At 41.9% G+C, this 21,002-nt stretch overlaps 1 protein-coding gene across 1 annotated transcript in view; it reads left to right on the forward strand.

The window, feature by feature from the left end:
• LOC139282367 (membrane-associated guanylate kinase, WW and PDZ domain-containing protein 3) overlaps positions 1–21,002 on the forward strand; it is a 113,317-nt gene that overhangs the window by 53,589 nt on the left and 38,726 nt on the right. The gene's annotated exons all lie outside the window — the stretch shown is intronic.

Consider the following 21,002-nt stretch of genomic DNA (forward strand, 5'->3'; position numbering starts at 1 on the left):
GAGCAACGCTTGAAAGTCATTCAGCCACAGCCCAGCGACAGTATTATTTCCATGTTGGAGTTTGCATGTTACTGGTGGTGTGGAATAATGAGCGAATAATGGAAAAGTTGGGTTTTTGTGTGGAGAGTAAGAGTTGACATAAGGGAACAGTCTGTGTTGTGGTGATATGCCCTCATATCGCATTCTGCCTGTGCGAACGGCTGCCATCCAAGGCAGATCAGGAAGACTAATTCAAAGGGCTTATGCATGCTTAACAGCACTCTGCTTGGTTTTTAGCAGTTTATTTACACACTGTATCTGTGTGCATGAAACTCTTTTCCCTTTTTCTAGCTGACCTTAAGACAGGAAGTGGAGACAAAATGGGTCTCTTAACAATTCGTGTTCTTTTTCTGAGCCTTTACTTTACTAGGCCTTTACTAGGAATTAGGTAGGAAAAAGGACATTCACAATTTAAATGTATACATTTATTCTTCTTTATCTAGAGCGATGAGTGAGCTGGAAAGTTAAATGCCCTTTTCAAGAACACTTGTATCAAACACATTGTCCATAGTGGAAATCAAAATGATGCTTGTTTTTATGAGCTGGTCCCTGCAGAATCCTGTTGAACAGCAGCTACGACTGCACTAACGCTGTAAGTAGAGTCAAACAGATTTATTTAGTAAAATAAAGTATGTGAAGAGCATACTGAGTAGCATTCTGGCTTATTAACACAACATGCTGCCTCCTCACTTGCTCAACAAGATGCAAATCACACACTCCCCCAACCTTGGTTGCCAGATCACAGCGCAGTGCTCGATAAGCTAAACAGAAGAACCAACCCAGAAAAAACAAGAAAACTCTTCATCTTCAGTATTCACCAGTGGTTGCAAGATAACCTCCAGATGACTTTTGTTTTGGAATGAACCCTGTCTGCTGGAGTTTTGCCAGGCTGGGCTTGAGAATTTCGGCGTCGTATCCGCCATTGGCATTCCTTCCTCTTGTCTGCACGCTGAAAAAAATTCAGTAAATGAACAAGCTGAAATTAACAGCTGATATTTAAAAAGCTTAATTAGTCACATCAGTAGTGAAAATGTTCTTGCATCCCACACACCAAGAATACCGGTATTGAGGCTGAATTGCAGGTGCACATCCGATCGCTTGGCGACTGTGTAACCTTGAATATTTTGGGCCTGCGAAGCCTTCATAGTGAGGATGATAGATTCTGAAGGTGTGAATTGGACTTTTAAAGCGATGCTACACCGGGAGGTGATAAATGAGCCTGTATGACATGCAACACCCCAGGGACAATCGGTTCCTTAATTGCGGAGAAGGAGAGCTGTGCTGGCATGCTAAAACCAGAGTGGTGTTGATTGCACAATACACCGTATGCAATCACGTGACACTGAGATCATTATCTTAGTGTATTAGAATTCATTATAACCAGTGAAATTCATTACAGTCCTGCTTAAGGTGGCTAAATAACTCTAAAAAAGATCCTGAACGTGATCTCTTCCTGAGCTGTAGTCACTCCTCTGACCCCTGTTGACTTTCTAATTCTTTGTGTAGTGATTTCCTCCACTTGTCATTTCCGTTGAAATTGAAAGAAGCAGTGCTAAAGCTCTGCTGGATGAACAGAAAGAGAAAGCGGTAGTTAGAAGGGGAGGGGTTGTGGCCGGAGAGTGCCCTGGCATGGGAGGACAACGATTTGGCAACATCGGCGTTGAGCTGCCTCCCTCTGATCCCCTCTCTCTAATTCTGTCTTCCCACGACAGAGAGCACCCAGGCCCAGTCTCCCATCCATTATGCATGGATGAGCTTTATTGCATTATGTTTTTTTAGGCTAACACACTTAGCAAGCTTGTAGCATGCACAACCCCTCTCCACCAACTTGGTGAATAATTCAAGGCCAGGGCATTAGGCTTGGAATAGAGGAGCTTAATCAAAGGCTACAGCTTTCAGTGCGGCTCAGCGCCGCCCCATTGGCAGTTGTAACCTCGAGCTTGGCACAACATAGATTTTAAATAGGAAGTTGAATTATCAGGCCAGAGGCGGACTTTGGAGAGCTGTGTGAGCTTTGAGAGACTCTTGAGATTGTAATGCAATTCAGAAATCTTACATTCAGCAAACCTCCTTAGCTTTTATTGTGAGCAATCAGGACACCTCGTACTGTACAAGTTGCTGCTGTAGCTGCTGTAAATGCAATTCAGCTCAGCTCCACCCTCCTTTCTATTTCAACATTAATCCACAATTCTGACTTATGCTGCGTTTTAATTTTTTTTTTTTTTCGAAGATCATTTGCCTATAAGCGCTCTGTGGGAATATTTGCCTACTCTTGTGGATTTTTTAATATTATTTAATAATATGGCTTCATTTCATGTCTTTTCATGCAGCTTCTGGGCCGTGGAACATAATGCTGCTGTGAGATGCAAAACTCAAATTTTCAAAATGTCAGCTTTTCAGGAATTTTGAAGAACTGCCTCGTTTTCAAATTGTGAAGCGTTCTTTTTTTAACAAGCATTTATAAAAATGTTTTTACAAGCTCTTGGAACATGAAAATTCACCCACCTAGATGGAAAACTTTCAGCTGAAGTCAAAATACACCAAAACCGCATTTAAGACACATTTTCCAGAACAGCAGCCTGTCTTGTCTGTCATGTGTTGACCCCATCTGACCCACACCACTGCTTTCCATATATATATGGATGTATTATATATACAGCTACACACAGCTGACCAGTATTTCTGCTGTGGAAAAGTGAGCAGCTCAACTGGTCCAGCTCGGATTGAAGTGACGTTAAGGAGGAAATTGTGGTACTTAGTCACTTCCCCACCCAGATATGACCTCATGCCTTCTTCATCCCACAACTTTTAATGCACAAGTAATAATTTGAAGAAAGTGTTTTCTGTCCATCCATCCATTTCCTCTCGCTTTTCCATCTCGTTTACTTTATATCTGCTCTGACCCTTTTATAAGCTGAATCTATCTTGTTACTATATATACAGTATATATATATATATATATATATATATGTGTCTTTCTTTCCCCCTCTGTATCTATTCTCCTACCTTCTATTCTGCCTCCCTCTATCCCTCTCTATCTCCATCTGTGTCTTGCTGCCTTTCTCCTCTCTATATCTCCCTCTCTCTGTCTTCTCTTCTCCATTTGTTTCTTTCTCCCTCTCTTGCGTTCTCTCTCCCTGTGTCTCTCTCTCTCCCTCTCTCTCTCTCTCTCTCTCCCTCTCTCTCCCTCTCTCTCTCTCTCTCTCTCTCTCTCTCTCTCTCTCTCTCTCTCTCTCTCTCTCTCTCTCTCTCTCGTTCTCCCTGTAAAACGCATCCAGGCTTCCCTCGGGGGCTAATCCTGTTGGAAACGTTTCAGGGAAAGCGGATTATCTGTCGGAGCGGCATGATTTTTGGAGAAAGTTCACTCACACTTGATTAAATTAATCATTGTCCTCCAAAACCCCTTATGGTCTTTCCTTGTGGATATTGGTAGAGATAAATAACCGTCCTCAAACAGCATAATTCAGCTCTAATTGATTTGGGGTGGTGTGTTCTCTCTTTAGGTGGAGGGGTGGGTCGTGTGGTCTGTGCTGTTGAACCACAGAGAGTGGGTGGCAGAGCTGTCTAGAGACTATTGGCAAAGCTTTTGTAGGCACAGAGACTATTTTAATCTGGCAGTTTGCAGGTCGATGCAAAATCTTTGACAGCTTGATTTATCCTTGCTTTTTAATTCACCATTGGATTGCTTGAAGGTGGCCCCAGTGTGCTTTTGTTGGAGCTAGACAGAGACTAATGCCTGATTTGGTCTATGCTTTCATAATTTATATAGAGGTGTCAGCATGCGTCATGCTGCCACCGTGGAGATTTGCTGCAGAACACATTAGAGGCAGGAATTAGTGTGTAAATACAGGTGTGTGTGTGTGTGTGTGCGTGGCCAGCAGGCAATTGTTAGTTTGTTGTTTATAGCCCATGAAGAGCAGCGTGGTCAATGAAGCTTCACAGGTGGATAGGATACAACATAACCTTGAAATGACGATAAACTTTCCACTTCTTTGCCTACAGCCATCCCTCCCTCCCTCCCTCCCATACACTAATCTCTCCCTCTTTCTCTTTCTCTCTCGCACTCTTTCAAACCAATATCACCCTTTCAAAGGAAAGCCTGCTGAGGCTCCATTTAACAAGAATATCCCCTCATTACACAACTGCAAAACCTTAAAAGTTACCATCCGCTAAGTGGTTTCATTTAAGGCAATGAAAAATTCCCTTTCAAAGGAAATAATTACAGCTGGTTCTTCAGGGGGGCATGTAGCAGCAGTGTTTATGGAGGATAATTACTATGCAGAGCAATTACTCTACAGCAACAATTGGTAGCTTTACCCCACATGAGTATGGGGATTAGAGCTGTGATCATCCTGGGTGTCGAGCACTCGTCTGGGTGTGATTATTGGAAAGGTCCAAGGTTTGGAGTGAATCAGGAGCGAGGATTTTCTCTCTGCCCTCTGTGTACCACAGAAGAAGGTGTGTGTGTGTGTGTGTGTGTGTGTGTGTGTGTGTGTTTGCACTGTGAAAGGGATGCAGCTGTAAATTGACTGTTGCTGAAGATATCTGCACGTATACTGTAAAATATATTTGAATTTGAGTATTATTTTTATTATCCATATTTGTCCAGTTAGGGATGTAAATCCCACAAATCTGTCACTTATTCAATTATCAACAGTTTGCATTTATTGTTTTGTATATCAAAGTTTAGATTTTGATATAATAATATTTAGTTTGAAATAACAGTGTCATAACAGGTTGACATGATTGCTGTATTATATACTGTGTGTATAGTGTATGTGTAAAGATTGGTTGATTATAGACCTCAGCTGGAATGATTGTTGCCAAGGTAACAACTATATCCAAATAAACAATGAAAAAAATACAATATAGAATACAATAGAGCGGTATGTCTATTTATAAATCTATTCGCTTCGTTTGAAAATGCGCAGAAGTAACGACCTGTGTGGGTTGGAAAACGCTCACTATATCAACCTGTTATAAATCTATAAATATTTGTTCGTTCAGAATTTTTGCTTGTGGTTTCATATGTAGACCTGGATGCGTTTGCATGCGTGTGCGCCATGTTTGTCACGCATCCCTGCTGCAGTACAGGTTGCTGTCTGAAAAATGGCAGCCCCTAACATCCTTACTCCGCGTCTCCCCGGAGATTCATCATGTTACATCATGATCCACTTGCTCAGCAGACATCCTGCCTGAAATGCCTTTCAGGTTTGACTCCTCAGGTCTGGATACCATAGTCTGTCTGTTACATAATTTGTCCGCAGGAAAGATGTGGTCTCTCTTTTTTTCCCCCCCCTGCTGCTTTCAACTCTGCGAACATACCTGAGGTTGTCTGTCTTCCAGAATCAATGTATCCGTTGCAGATTTCACTGTGGACTGCGGAGAAGGGATTCAGACCGCGATGGATTTGCATGCTTTTTGAACTGGGCCATGTGCAAATGGGGGAGAAAAAATATATTCCGGTGTCTTGTGCACAGCCACTGGTTTAGAGAGGTTATGAAAACACACTGTTTCTACTTCACAGACCGCTGCTGCAAATGCCTTTTGTGTAGGGATTTTGTGCATGAATGTATGGGCAGATGCTTGAATATGTAAACCTAAATATATATATATACTGTTTATATTAGAGCCCGACAGATACATCAGCAGGAGTGATATCATTGCATGGTATGGTTAGTTGGTTAAGTGATGAGTCTGAGAAATGGAAATCTTCATGTTGGCTGTACTGACATCAGCTGCAGATATGCCAAAAGAATTTGCAGTGCAGTAAAATGCAGTAATAAACATTTTATGGATATTTTTTTTTTACTTTTCAACATTTATTATCCTATTTTATTTACTGTTATTGTCATCTTTGATAATAAAGTTTACTGATGCACTGTAAAATATCCTGCCCTGCACAACTCACAGATCACAACTCTATCTCAAGAGTTTTCTCAAAAGAAGAAAAGATTAGAGAAAAGAAGACTCCTTGATTTTTTATTATTATAGTCAAATATCATTCTGAGCTTGTTGGGACATGTGAGCTTCATTACATGGTTACATCTGAGCTCATGTAGCGTCTCTCCCCTCTTTGTTGTGAACATCCTATGTGAGATTATTAACAGGTCACCGCACACACCTGAGCCAGGTTGTCATGGGGTCGTCATGGGGACTGTCAACATCCCCGGCCACCACTAACAACTTCTCCTCTCCTGCCCTCCTCACGTGTTACCTCTTCTTCCATTCAACTCCAGGCTGTGCTGACTCATTCTCCCTTCTGTCCTGACAGAATTTGAGCGTGTCTAAGAGCTAACTTTCCCCTAAGCCACAGACATGTCAAAGCTTACCCTCCATGCTTGTCTCCATTGACTTCTCGCCCAGTAAGTGTCAACACAACTGGCAGAAATCCCTCGGCCTCTGCAACAGACTCTCTCCTTCTCTGGCCACTCCAGCCCCTCTGTCCTTCTCCCCTCTTGTCTCGGAGCACATGACTGATTTCCCTGCGCTCCTCGTCAGAAACATGAAGTCTCTCCCCTGTCACATGAGTTGAGAGTCAACCCCAGAACCTACAGTGCAGACATCATAACAGACCTCTGTTTGTACGCTGCAGGTTAACTGGACATCTGAAGACGTCATCCTTCTTCCCTTATCTCTCTCTCTCTCTCTCTCTCTCTCTCTTATCCCTCTGGTTCTTCTCTTGCTTTGCTTATTATAGTATCCATGCTGAGGGTAGTTGATTAAAGCAAGTCTCAAGGGTTGGTTCCCTCAGATTACTAAAAAAAAACATATTTGCTCACTTACTCTAGAGGTCTCTAGCTATGCAGACAGTTGTGGTCATATTTATATAAGTTACGATTCAAGTCGATTCATTGTTTGAGTCATTTTTAAAGCAAAAATGACAAATTTGCTTTGTTTGTGTACTATATAATAGAGAAATTAATTTATTTGGGTTTTGGACCTTTGGTCCAAAAACACATGGATGAACGGAGGATTTATTGCTTAATTAAGAAAATGTTTGGTAGATTAATCGGTAATGAAAATATTTGTGAGTTGCAGCCCTAGTTTGGGTATCTAACCCCATAACATCTCTGTTCTTAAAACTGTGCCTCTTTTACTCAGGATATTCCTCAAACCTCACATCAACAATTTAATGGGGATTTTTTTTATTCCGTAGAAAGTAGAAAACTGCCCTCAGCAAGATCTTTTGATTATCCAGAGAAACTGCGACACTGTATGTGTGAAATATAATTTCTCAATGCTGTTAGCATCACAAACAAAAGTCCATTCTCCTCCATTATATTGAGGTGCAGGCAGAGACCTCAGAGTCTGATGTTTTACAACTCGGCCCAACAACACCAAAACTCTCTTTATACTATCTATATGGCCCGACACCAGTAGAGGTTAGTGAGAAAGTTAAAAATTTTTCCTGTTAATTGGGTGAGCCCTCCTTCAGCACCCGACTTGTCGCTGTCCAGTGAAAACCATATTTGGTGATTTTTTTAGGTTTTTAGAGAAACTGAAGGATTAAAATCTCTTGTGGGTTTAGACAATTCTCGTATGTCTGAACCCCTCTGAAAACTCCTCAAGTAGTCTAAAAAATAAACTGACAGGAAGCTTAAAACAAGGTGTTTTTCTTATTTCGTGCTCTAACGTAAGGCCTGAGTATAATAAGTTTTCTGTTGCAGTATGATCCCTGAGTTTCAGAACAAATACCAAAACTATACATTTTTCTACAAAACAAGCAGCCATGCAAGAATACCCAACCCTACCGTCACCTAGCTTAGATACATCTTTTACAAAAGCTTAACTCACACCATGACAGTAGGGAATACAGTTAAATAATGTCTGTCCCTGAATACATACATAAATGCATACATTATATACAAGCAACATTTCTGGCTGAAGGACTTGAGATAGTCTGGCAGTCCCAGCTGTGTGGCTGCTTTTTGGTTCACAGAAAGTATTTTTCAGAGAGCCACCAATAGAGCCTCTATCCCTCAGCACCCAAATCCTGCAATCCCTCAAACTCCTTCAGCCTTTTGCCAATTAGGAGCGCCGCATATTCTGTTTCCAACCGTTTCCCTGCAGACTCTCCTGCTGTAAACGGTAGTTATAGCCAATATGGCCTCATGATGGGGGTGAGCAGTTAATCCCCGACTGCAGATACACAAACACACCTCCACAGTCTAATCAGCACGTGCTGTTTTCATCTGTGACGAAATTCCTCTGACACTTTTCTGCTGTTTGTCTCTTGTGATATCCTGGCATGATGCCGACACGTGGTTCATTCATTCACAGTGCAGGAGGTCAAGGTCTAGACAAATGCATCATCATAATCTGTGTGGAAGACTGGAATGGGATCAGACTGCAAAATGCTTTCATCGCTGTGTACATAAATATACATGAAGCCGACAATGATGCAGAGACTTGATGGCATCTTGGAACATAAAGCATAAAGGCCTGGCATATAGCTGTGTTGCACTTTAGATATTTTCCCAGTGTCAGAGCTGATGTAATCTGGGTGTCCTGTCATAAACACCGCAGGGATGTATTTTGTGCTGTCTTCTTTATTACTTGCATTGTTATAAATGGCTCTCTGGGTCCTCTCAGTCAGCAGGATTAGAGCCCAGGATTAAGATTCTTCACCGTGAGCGAGTGGGTGTGCAGTGAGCGAGGAGAGTTATTGGAATTGCCATCATTATCCTCTGGATATCTCATCATGAACTTCTCACCTCAGTGCTCCTTCAGCTGCACTGTATGCTGCATTTGCTGAATGCACACATCTGCAGAACATTAACTTTACAGATGTTCAAAAAGTTTCACTTTTTAATGCGTGTTTGCTGAAGTATGGCGGCACTTTCTTTTTCTTGCTCCTCTGATTATGTTACCCATATCTCTTAAGCTAAATCTTAGTTTGGCTTTATCTTGCATCATTTTACACAGGATGATATTGGTTAATTGCATGAAGTATGTTACATCCTACAATTGCACAATCATAGCAAGATGCTGTATTTGCATTGTCCATAGTATGCTTTGCACTGTGGCGGAGTTGCTTCTGTCCCCTAAAGCTGTGGTTCTCAACCTGGGGGTTGGGATCCTCACAGAAGGTGGCGAGTTGAATGTAAGGCACCGCAAAGATTTCTGGGGTATGAAACAAGAAAAATAGGATTGTTTTTTCCGTACTGTATGCTTTAACTGCGTATGGTTTTACTTATGTAGGTTTCTCAAAAAAATGGAAATGAATTGGTCTAGAAAAGGAAATTCACTCTTTGATTAAACTGCTTACAACAACAACTCGTATTAAGGGGCTGCTCTCACAGGAAATATGCGTTTTTGATTTTGGTCGGAGGAACATTAAAGGGTATAATTAATTAATGTAGTATAATCATTAATTAAATCTTCGAATGCAGTAAACACCACATACTTACTCTAAAAGTGATGGAAGGTGAAAGAGCGGATTTTTCCTTTAACTTCAACATTCTTCAGACACAAACTGCCATATTTCTACATTAATGTCACAAATACCCGAGTATGTGCTGCAACTGATCACTGCTGAGGACTGTTGAGTAACTGGACGCTGTAGTTGGGTTTGAGTGTGTGTAAGGGGTGAAACGTGTGTGCGCGTCTTGTTCTCTCAGCACAATGCACTTTCATAAGATGCCCTGTTGCCCCCAGGAAGCTCTTTGCGCGCTCAACAATAAAATGAAATGGTATTGGAGGCGATGGACTGGCATTTCACAAGAAGCCGCGATGATAAAAGAGAAAGTAGAGGGGGACTCTTAGCCTGGAGAGTAGAATTAGGCGGTGAGCTGCACCTTTTGTTCACCGCCGAGTCTTTGTATGACGACAAACACATCCAGATTGACTTGTCCTTCAGTCCAGACCTTGGGAAGTTACTTTTAATGATAGCTGATCTACATAATGGAGGAGTAGAGAGTGCTGGGTGACACACAAATTCTCACTCTCTCTGCTCTGGCACTCACACACACACACACACACACACACACACACACACACACACACCGTCTTGCTCTCTTTCGCTTTCTTCCTCTGCAAAATCTGGCGAGGCGGCGGCTGCTGTCTGAAAACAACGAGGCTAGCACATCTCATCACCACAGCAACAATTACAGTTCTATTTCAAGCTTATCTTTGCCTGGGTGTGTGTGTGTGTGTTTCGTTGAATTAATAATATGATCCTTCTCTGTCAATCTGTCAGTCACTTAAACGCCTCACAGAGAGCGAGAAACAGAGAAACTGTGAGCCGGAGATTTCCCTGATTCCTGTCCTCTGCCCTGCGACGGCCTGCATGAACGAGCACTTTGTAGTTTGAGTCCTATCTGCCGCCATTGAGGAAGATGACTGCGATAGCCCATATTTCTCTCATCATTCCCTTGACGGCTGGCAGGATTAATGACAAAGCCGCAGACTACATCACTCGTCAGCCATCTTGGGTTAAGGATGACTCAGCCCTTTTTGCCCATCGTAGACTCATTAAACATCAAAAGGAATGCCTGATGAGCTCTGTAGTTGAAATAATGCACAGAATTTGTTACGCAGTAAACAGTATTTAAAGTGGTCCTTTGAGGAGCCTGTTTCAGGTGTGCTGCTGCATTTCCCACTCAGAGTGTCTGCTAGCGCGTTTCCCAGCGCATGTTGCAAGATGCTTGTGTTTACGGTGTCTTGATGTGACATTCTAAAGAGGAAAAACAGACTGTGCCATTAGGTCTGAGGCAGATGTAAGTGGTAGTGGGAGATTAGGAACCAGGCTTTTGTCTCGTGTTTCTGACTTCCTGAGCATGCTGGCCGGCTTCCACCTCATTTCAGTGCCTAATACCTTCCCTTTCTTACTGTTTTCTCCCTCTCTCAATTATTGAATACGTCTGGCTCCACAAAAAACATGACTTCACTTTTATGGAGACATGATTTGACAACAAGCCTGGGATCAGAGGGACCCTCCCACAAGCGGAGAACAACACAATTCACTTGAGTCACACTTGTTTTTTTAGATATAACTTGAAAATTCGTTTCTCTCCAGCAGAAACAGTGTTTGCATGCATTTGTGCAAGATGTAGTTTTGTATGTGAAACAGGTAAGAGTGGAGAGAGGGGGCGAATGAGAAATGTACGTCGGTTACACCAGAGGTTTCCGAACTGAGCCGGGAGGATGCACATGACCAGAGGGAAGAACGTGGATTGGAATAAAAGCTGAATGAATCTGCTTGATTTGGGAACAATAAACAAACAAGAGCGCTCGGATACCAGCAAAGCTGTCAAGATTCAGTTTACACTACCATTATTCTGAAGTCAAAAAACATGTAAAGTAGCCTACAAGATGGGCAGATTTTTGATTGGAGAAAAAAACCCAGTGATTCATGTTGATCAAACATGTCAGTCAAATCCAAAACATGAAAATGCTTATCTTGCTCTCAAGATAACTGTCAATATAACAGGAGAAGCCTGTGTTCTTTCTTGTCTGCAAGCTTAACTTGCATTTTTAGCCATGCTAGCAACAGAAATATCTTAACAACTATCAGATGGATTGCCTTGAAATTTTGTACCGATATTCATGTTCCCCAGTGGATGGATTCTACTGACTTTGGTGATCACCTGACTTTTCCTCTAGCGCCACCATGAAGTTGACATTTGTGGTTTTGAGTGAAATGTTACATTCATGTCCCCCTCCACCAGCACGTCAACATTTTCACTTTTTCCAGTACTGTAGTACTTCCAGTTTTATGACCAAAATACCTGCATAACTGATGACAGTTTAGTGCTAATTGGCAAATGCTGCACACTAATCTAAGACGGTGAATGTGGAAAACATGACGTCTGCTAAACATCAGAATGTTAGCATTGTCATTTAGCTCGAAGCACGATTTGAGCTAATTGCTAACACCATCTAATGATAAACCTGTGAAAATGTTATTTTGCTCCTTTTGTTTTCCCAATATTCATCACCAGTTGATAAAAATCCAGCTGATTAACATGTCGGTGAGGAGACACACACACACACACACAGCAAAGTTCAGATTTTACTGTCAATGTGTTGCAAACTTTGGTTAGATGGATAAATGCTCTGTTATTATGAGGTTTTGCAGACATGTTGTCTGAGCCAGATGCTAAGTGGGGACCCACATGGGATGTAAAGTGTGTGTTTGTGTGTCTGTGAGTTCATTCTCCAGCTGTCCCATTCTGCACAGACCACATTAATGATAGAACAGAGGCATGGGCCATAGACTGCTCATTAAAGACAGAGTAGAGGGAGAAATGTGAAATGGAGAAGAGTAGAGGCTGTAGAGGAATGTGAGACGGCGGAAAGAGAGAACTAGAACTGGAGTCTGAAGGTTTGAGAAACAAAAAGTGAAGGTACGCAAAAAAAACAACACAAAATAGAGCAACGACATGACTCAGCACCTGCAGGGCAACACTTCTCCTTCCTCTCACCACCTCTTCTCGCACTTTCTTCCTCCTTCCTTTCTCTTTCCTCTCCCCACCCTCGTCTCTCTGTCTCTCTGGGACCAGGACTTCTTCTTTCCCCTCACATTATCACAGCAGCTCTGGCACTCCTGCTGTTGTTGCTGCTGTTAATTCGCCCGGCACACCCCCACCGCTGCAGTTCTGCTGAGTTGGGCTGATCTCGCCTTTACCTAACAGGAGGAAGGTCATGATGGTGGTGATAGACAGAGGGGAGGGGGTGGAAGGCAGAGGACAGGAGAGGAGAGCATATGGTTAGTTAACTTTAATGCAGAGGCAGATGTCTCTGTACGTGTGAGATCAGTGGGCAGGAAATGTGTCACGCTGTGATCCTACGAGGGACTATTTGTAGCTTTTATTGTCGGGGTCTGTGGCTTTGACCTATGTGTGACACATGTGGCTTGCAGCGTTGGTGGGAATGGATTTAAGCTCTTTCCACTGTTGCCCTTATCATGATAAAAGAGAATAAATACTCATTGCATATTTAAAATATCTGACTTTACTGTCACACAGTCCAATTAATTTCAGATTATTTTCACTGCAAAATGTTATTAGATATGAGGTTTGTGGACGTTGGTAATGCAGCAGTAACACACTGTCTACATGCACATTCACACTGCCTTTGTGTGTGTGTCTGTCTCTCTCACAAAAACACACAGTCCGAAGTAATTGAACATTGCCTTGGACCACTTTAATTTGCCAAGTCATGCCAACATCAAAAACACAAATCTAATCACCATGCTGGATTTTTATTTTGTCTTGTTGTTTTTTTTTCTCCCCCCTTTTTAGTTCATCTTTTTAAGCCGCTTATGCCAGACCTCTGTCCCACTGCTAAAATGAGGTGAAGTGACATGAGTGTATGTAGAGAGAGGTCTGGGCACTGCCTGTTTAACTTTGCATAGCTCTGTATTCAGCCAGCCAAGCAGACAGACTGGGAGACACAGTGGCCCATCAGGCGAGCCGCTCCGCTCCTCTAATGCAGAATCCTCCAGCCGTAGTAACACTCCACATGCCAGTTATATAAGTGAAGAGAATTCATCTGACGGTACTGCGTGAGGTGTGAGATTATAAGCCAGGCTTATGGCACACCACTTGCACTCTTTGCTTCCCTCAGCAGAGTCAGCGAGATGCCCCGTGATCCCAGTCTCACGTACAGCTGTCTGAAAAATTGAGCGGTAGCCCTGTTGTAAACTTGCCGCTCAAAGGTGCCCTGAGGCAATTTTGTCCCCTAAAATGGACACAGGAAGCTGCAAGGTTAGAGCAGGATGGAGGAGATTGGGGGAGGGTGGGGATTGGCGCTGTCAGGCCAGCAAAATGATGACAGGAGCCAAACCAGAGGTCTTGCAGTTGTTGGTGCCTTGGCGGGCCCCCGTTTGACTGAGTGCGACAGGGGAAGTGGAGAGCCTGATGAAGAGGATGTTGGTGACCTGTCATACATCACATGATGGATGGAGAGGGAGGCCAAGATTCGGGGGCTACAGTAGTATCTGTCTGCCTGCGAGTATGGGTGAAACAGAGCATTAGAGAGAGGGATTTAAAAGCACAGAGTGTAAGAGACACCTCAGGGTAAAATCTCCGAATGTGGAGAATGCAGAAAACCAGAAACACACAGAGAAGCAGAACAGGCCAAAAAAATAAAAGTATAGCTGCCCTGTTGTTTTGGGTAATGCTTAACGGCGCTCAGATTACATTTTTATGATGATTGTTCACTTATTACGTTGGCTTTCAGTTCTTGTGGGATTTTTTTAAATTAGAAACGTTGTTACGTTGTTATATAAAGCAGCTTATTGTTTCAATTTTTTGTTGGTGCAAATTAATTTAATAGTGGACAGAAACCAATATAAACACATAAACAGAGCGATACAGTAGTAGTGGGTTTTAAAGCAATAATTAACACATACACCATACAGACTACTGTGGCATATTATTAGTTGGTAAAGAAAATATATTAAATGTGTCCCTGAACTCTTTTCTCTTTTTTTTTCGTTTTAAGTGGCTTTATTGGGGAAAAAAATCATATTCTTCCACACTGTATTGTATATTACATATCAACTTCTTCAAATTTCTTACAGAAGAAAGGGTTGGGCGATGCTGACAAATCCTCTGACACCTAATTATAATATCATTTTATATGACAAAATTGTGACCTCTGGACATGCCTCCCTACTCTGTTCCTGCAGAAGCCTGGATGGCGGAGTGTGTCGTCAGGGATGTTCAGCCCACCTGCACCGACTGGCTACTCTATATGAACTATTTCTCTCTCCTGTGGCTTCCACCCTGTTTGATTTTGTTGAATTTAGTTTTTTTTTTCTTCTAGTTTCTCTTTTAGTTATGTAAAATATACCTATTTTTAGGTACAACTCATGTGTGGTCTCCCCTCCTTTGAGCCTTGAGCCACGTTGTGACAAACTGGAAATATATATATATATATATATATATATATATATATATATATATATATATACTACACATACTATGCAATGAATATATTACAATGTGATCTACCATTGAGAAATATTCAAATCGGCTCCGTGTTTACATGATTTAACACACAGCTCCCCATAATTCAGCCTGACATATTTGGTGTCTTTGGAGACTTTGGGATCACTACTAGAATTAGAAGTTCTGTGGGTCTGAACAATATTCAGAGACTGTCCTCTCAAGAAAAATGACAGCATGAGGCCAAAAACATCATATGTTTACATTTAAGTGACAAAGCCCCCTAGTGGCCGCATGAAGTATGACTCTTTTCTATCAGAAGCAAAGAAAGAATTATTGTGATGTTTTAGAGCCACAAAGTCTGCAAAGGCAGGAGGTAGGGGTGGCTGGATGGGTAAATAAAGTATCAAACATCAGACAGAGACCGCTGTTCACTTCTCGTTTTCCTACTCACAGTCCATGTTTGTTTCTTCTAACCATGACAACAATCATAGTTATGTAACCCACAGACCATGATCTCTTCCTAACCCTAAACCTAAACCTAAGGTTTGGTTAGGTTTAGGTCAGATTAGAAAAATGCGTATATGTGTCATTCTGCAGGGCAAATATAACAGATATATTTTGTTGTTTAATTTGGAGGATTTGTTGATATTTAGCTGCACAGCAAGTTCATAATGGCTGACCCAAAAATAGGTCACGGTTTACGGGTTAAGAAGTACACTTAAACTAAAAACTACTAAACTACTTTTAATGGTAAATAACAAAACAACATATCCCTTTTAATGATGTAAATTCTGACAGATCTCTCCTTCTAATTAAAAATGATCCACTACACACACAGTGAAGATCTTTGATTAAAGCATACTGTATTACAGCAAGTGTCTGGAAGTCCCATGTGTATCTATTAGAGAGAAAAAAGAAAGGAGGGTGCTCAGTCTAATAAATGGGTTGCATGTGAGAAACAGCAATTGCAGTCTTTTTCACACAGATTCCAAGCATACATGTGCACCCTGTGACTTTCCAAATGTCTTTGGGCAAAATATGTAGAATTCCTGCCTTTGCTGTCTCTGAGATGACCCAGTGCACTGTGAAAGGTGTCGGGGAACAGCTCCAGACCTGGTGACATATTCCCTATTCAGAGGACTGTTAATTAAGTGACATTCAGAGACAACAGAGATAATGACCTCCCAGTGGACGCCCCCACATGCCTTGGGGAAAATGCCTCACAATGAAATGTCGCAATAGACACCAGGCGTTTGTTTGCTCAAATTTCACTGTGTTTGAAAAAAGACCCATCTGGAGAAAATGAAACAATTCTACACGCAGCGATGATCCTTAAAGGAATAGTTCAACATATTGGGAAATACGCTTATTTGCTTTCTTGCTGAGAGATAAATAAGAAGAAGGCCCATGCCTCTGTTCTATCATTAATGTGGTCTGTGCAGAAGACCGAACACCGCTCTCATGTCTGTACGGTAAAAATGAAGCTATACAACCAGCAGACGGTTAGCTTAGCTTAGCATAAAGGCTGGAAACATCACAGCTCCAGGCCAAGAAAAAGTCCAGTATATAATCTTCCATAAAACCACAGCATGTCCTCTTTAATCCGTTATTTGTACGGATTAAATGAATAAGATGTAACGTGTTAATAAGTGAGCTTTAGAGGTGCCTAGATTGATTTTGTTACCTTTTGGAGTCTTTGTGCTAAGCTACATAGGATAACTGGCTGCTGGCGGTAGCTTGAACTACTCTTTTAAGACTCCTTGGTGGCTGTGAGTATGAATGTATTTTTATTCAGTTTTTTCTCATCAGAAAACCTTTAATTTGCAATCCAGTGATTGCATCAGAATTAGATAATTGGTTAGGTGCAGTTTCGATGAAGATTTGATTTGCACCAATAAGATAAAGTTATATTACAAATTCAAACCGTTTAATCGACAGCAGCAAATTCAAACCGCTTCTTCAGCTGTTTTGAGAAATTTAGAAAATAACGGACTGATTGCAAATTGCGTGAAAGCTGGAGCACCAACATAAAAATAAAATTAAAACACCTCATCACGAATTAACTTATGTAAGGAAACAAACAACTCTATTATAACTGATGGTAGAAGTATTATTCCTTCCTTCATTGCTAACGGGGATCGCAGTACTTCAGTTTCAATGTGTCTTACAATCTTACATAATCATTTTCACAAAGTGAATGAGGGCAGTTTTTTGATAACATTTTGGATTTGGCAGAACAAATCTCTTCAAACAGATGCATGACGTGCTCGTGTGTGAGAGAGAGTTATGTCTTCAGCTGGGAGTGTTAATCTAATTCTGTGGCTTCTGAGTGAGGTGTTGGTCTAAGTGAGGATGTTAACAGTCTGTCGCCTCACCAGGGGTGCCAGGCACTGCTTCCATCACTGCAGATATTTTCTGAGCCTCCAGTTTTTGAGAGGAGGAGTACTGCTGATGCTAGGTGAAATGGCAACACGGTGCTGAAGGATTCCCGTGGGTGACCTTGTTCTTTTCTGACACATCCTCTGCAGCCACTTCATGCAAAAATGACATGGTAGCCGAGGAGAGCAGAGGCTCTTCGGATGAGTTGAGTGTAAAGCAACAGCCTGATTTAAAGGGAAGCGTCCACTTGATTAGTCAAATCTCATCCAATTTGGAGGAAGCCTGAGAATACAGCTCATGATATAACTGACAGGAAATACATTTTCTGCCATCACATTGACTGCAGGATAGTGGAATTAAATGAAAAAATACATGAATTGTTAAGAAAGGAGAGAAACTCTCAGAATTTTAAAGGTAAGAAATTTCATCACATTTCTTTCCTTCTTTAAAGACAGTTACCCGACAGTATGTTCATCTTCCTGGCTGGCTGTAGAGAAGTAACCTATGAGTGAGTGGACGGCTGATTGGTCACAATAGAGCCCATTGAGTCCCCGTCGCAGAAAAATGAGACCTGCTACAATGGCAGTGTTATCTGGGGAGGAGGAATGGGGAACTCTGATGTGACAGCGTCACTAACAGTCTCTGACGGGACCCAGGAAGCCACAAAGACCACATTGTAGCACTGTACTTGTACCGCAATGAACAGCTCAGAGCAGTGTGTGTGTGTGTGTGTGTGTGCGCATGCTTTTGTATTATTGTATTCATACATGGAAGTGTGACTGAGCACGCACGCTCTACTGCCTTACAGTCGGACACATTCACACCTGGCAGCTCTACTGTACAGCCACAAGCATCTGCTGCTGAGGACTGCTGATTGTAGAAGCATGATGTGGGCATGTGTGTGAATCACTGAGGGCACTTGACTACTGTAAGAAGATGTTGCCATTCTTTCATCATCAAAGAGAGAGTTTCATCACCACAAATGCAAAGTTTTTGCTCTGCAATTAAGAGTTTAATATGTAGAGTAATATTTGAAGTGATTGGTTTGCGCAAAGGGAGATTTTGAGAACAGGAAAAGATCAGAAACTAGTCAAATCAAGTTTATTTTTAAAGCCCAATATCACATGCAAAGTCTTACTGGGCTTTAGAGGCCCACAACATCAGTGATTGCTGACCCAACCCGAGCTCTCAAAGAAGACGAGGAAAACAGCTAAAAAGAAAATCCCAGCACTTAAGGAAGAAAAACAAAAGGAAGACACCTCAGGGAGGGAATTCAAAGACATTTACAAAAAAGTAACCAAGTCTTTCAAAGGACATAGTCTCAAAACGTTACCAGCCAGCGTGGCGGGTGTTCATTTCGGGCTCAGATTTCTAGTCGCTCCCCTCACAGGATTTGCTATCTTCCGAGTTGTGTACCTCATATCTGAGGCTGAAGTATCTGCATCCATGCAAGACGTCATTAAAGGAGAAGAAAACTGCAGCTTTCATTCATGTATCTTATCTACAGTATCTTTGTTGCTCTCGCTGTTGCTATTATTGATTATTGTTGCTATATTGGCAGCAAATACTGCGCCTAAATACAATCTGAATTTCACTGAAAAGCCAGTTGACATACCACAGATAGGGGTGTTTAGCTTTGAGTAAACCTATCATAACCAACAGACTGATAATGTTAAATGTATCTCATTTATTTTGGGTTTAATTACCAGAAAATTGGCACATTGCCGCTTTAAGATGAGGCTATTTTACTGATCTGATGCTAACTTTGTTGAATCCACCTTTGGATGCTACGTCATTAGCCTTCAGAAAGCATATGGAGCTCATGTAGTTTGTAACAGCCTTGTTTCCCCAATAATTCCCGTGTGTGCGAGCTGAATTTGAACAAAAAGGAAATTCTGGGACAGTTATGAGATGAAGTTGCCAGATTGGGCCTTGGTTCCCCAGTCTCAGTCTGTTTGTCTGCTAGACCAGCTGTGATGCAGCCCTCTTTGGAGAGACAGACGGAGAACATGCAACCTTTATTCTGAAAAGCCAGGCCCGCCGGGATGACGGCTCCTAAAACGGCGTCAGATGGCAGCGAGGCCTGTGGACACGAGGGGCATTCTGATGTGAGTCAACAACAGCCTTGAAAACTTGCAGCGAGACTAAGTTTAGAAAACACAAAATAATAGGATCGCTGTGGTGTCACAATAATGGCCCGTGTTGATTTCTGTCGCGAGTCGAGCAGGAAAAGAGGATTTGAGGGGTTGAGAACGCTTGCTGAAATATTCCCAGAGCTCATCATTATTCTATCACCCCTCTGTAGTCAAGTACATCTCCCCTCTCTATTAGCACATACAGTACATCTACAGTAGCACGATCTCATCTTTAGTCCTGCTGATTGGTATTCATAGCAATGCAGAGAGGAATCATGCTGAGCGGAGTTTGGTCTGTGTGTGCAACAGAGAGGGAAAGAGAGACAGAGAGAGAATAGAGAGAAACGGGGGGAAAAAAAGTGATTACTTCTCTGTAGTCAAACTGTTTCAAAGCCTACTCTCCCCCGTCTGTCAAGAGATGAGGCTCACGCTGAAGCTGAGGGCAGGCAGACACCGAAGATCTCTTCCTGTTTTCCAAACTCCTCATCATGTTCTTTCAGAGAAAAACTTTTTTCCCTGCTTGTGTGTGACAACTCTGAAGTCTTCCTCTGCCTCAAACTTTGCATGAACTTCCTTTTGTTTTTACAAAGGCTTCTGGGAGTTGAGAGCAAAGGCGAAATCTTTTCAGATTTTCTTATGAAAATCTCTGGCGCCTCACTTTTGAGGTTGTGGCATTGCGCATCTGGTGAAAAGTTTTTGAGGCTTGTGTGAGATTGTTGAAACTGTAAAGACAGTCGAGTGTGAACACGGCATCCGTCATCATCCATCGTCTGTCACTTAGCAGTTTGGTTTTCAGATTTGTTGCTTCAGATGAATGAAGGCAGTGATGGCAGTGAATTCAGCTCAGTCCAGTTTGTTCTTGGTCATTTTAACAAGCTGTCTTCACTCACTATGCAAAATAATCAGAAACGCATTCTAGTACAGCGTTGCGCTCCTTTTTCCACAACACATTCTGAAGTGTTTCTAGGCCAAACCATCCCTCTGTAACCTCTCTCGTACCCCAAATCTCCATTTACATTTAATGATTGAAGTGGATTTAACAAAAGAGATCAGAGTTTAAAAATCTGCTTAATCTTTGTCGTCCCCCTCAGCTACAATCTCCCCTCAGTGATCAAACTGGAATTAAAAGGTGAATCAACAAGGATTTAAGCTCCCAGCTAGAAAGAACAGGTGTATATACTGTATGTGTAATGATGTGCACGATATTGCAACTATGAGTGGAAACCTTGTTAAAAAATGTGTGAGTTTTGAGTTCTTCCGAAGGGCTTTGAGAGGGTTTCATTCATTTGACCTCATCCAATCAGGAAGCTGCTTACGAGTAAAAATACACTCATACTCGCATTACATTTTTGATCAGAGCGGTGATGGTTTTAAGACTGGATAACTGTGGCCCACTAAAACTGACTGCTGACCTCTGCACTTGACAAACCATTCATTAGGTAATGTGCATTCAGTGAACACTTTGTACTCAATATGTGGCCTATATTCTGTGTTTTCATATCAATGTTGTTTGCACCACTTTTGATATGTTGACATGTTCCTTGGATAG

The sequence above is a fragment of the Enoplosus armatus genome, chromosome 3, assembly GCF_043641665.1.
Source record: "Enoplosus armatus isolate fEnoArm2 chromosome 3, fEnoArm2.hap1, whole genome shotgun sequence".
Classification (NCBI taxonomy): domain Eukaryota; kingdom Metazoa; phylum Chordata; class Actinopteri; order Centrarchiformes; family Enoplosidae; genus Enoplosus; species Enoplosus armatus.